This window comes from Sinocyclocheilus grahami, unplaced genomic scaffold (genome assembly GCF_001515645.1).
Source record: "Sinocyclocheilus grahami isolate Dianchi unplaced genomic scaffold, SAMN03320097.WGS_v1.1 scaffold43.1, whole genome shotgun sequence".
NCBI classification, from domain to species: Eukaryota; Metazoa; Chordata; class Actinopteri; order Cypriniformes; family Cyprinidae; genus Sinocyclocheilus; species Sinocyclocheilus grahami.
This window is the reverse complement of record NW_015505222.1, coordinates 57,906-58,365: the sequence shown is the minus strand read 5'-3', so window position 1 is coordinate 58,365 and position 460 is coordinate 57,906.

Sequence of the window (460 nt, the reverse complement as noted above, 5' to 3'; positions counted from 1 at the left end):
AATTTAAGGGGGTCTGAATACTTTCCGTACCCACTGTATGTTTGCCCTCTGGTAATTAAAGCATACAGATTGAATCACCAAAATTGAAATGGCTTGAGAACACATATAGGCAATATCTTCATTTGTGGTTTATATTAAATCATATTTTGACAGAATTTAAATTTTAAACAACACAAGAAAAAATAAAGTACTGATTGTAGTAAAGGTTTCCATATCCGCAGTGTCACCCTCCATCCTAAAAACTGACAAAAGCCAGTTCCTCAATGACATCATTCTCCAGGAAGTGACATCATTTTGGAGGGAAACATCAGGAAGTTTTACAAATGCTCTTTTGTCTTTTTTCCTGCAGCAAGATTTTTTTATTTAATTTAACTTTATTTGGTAATATCTATTGGAACAAACCATGGAAAATATCAAAGTGGTCATATGATGCGATTTCAATTGTTCCTTTCTCTTTGGA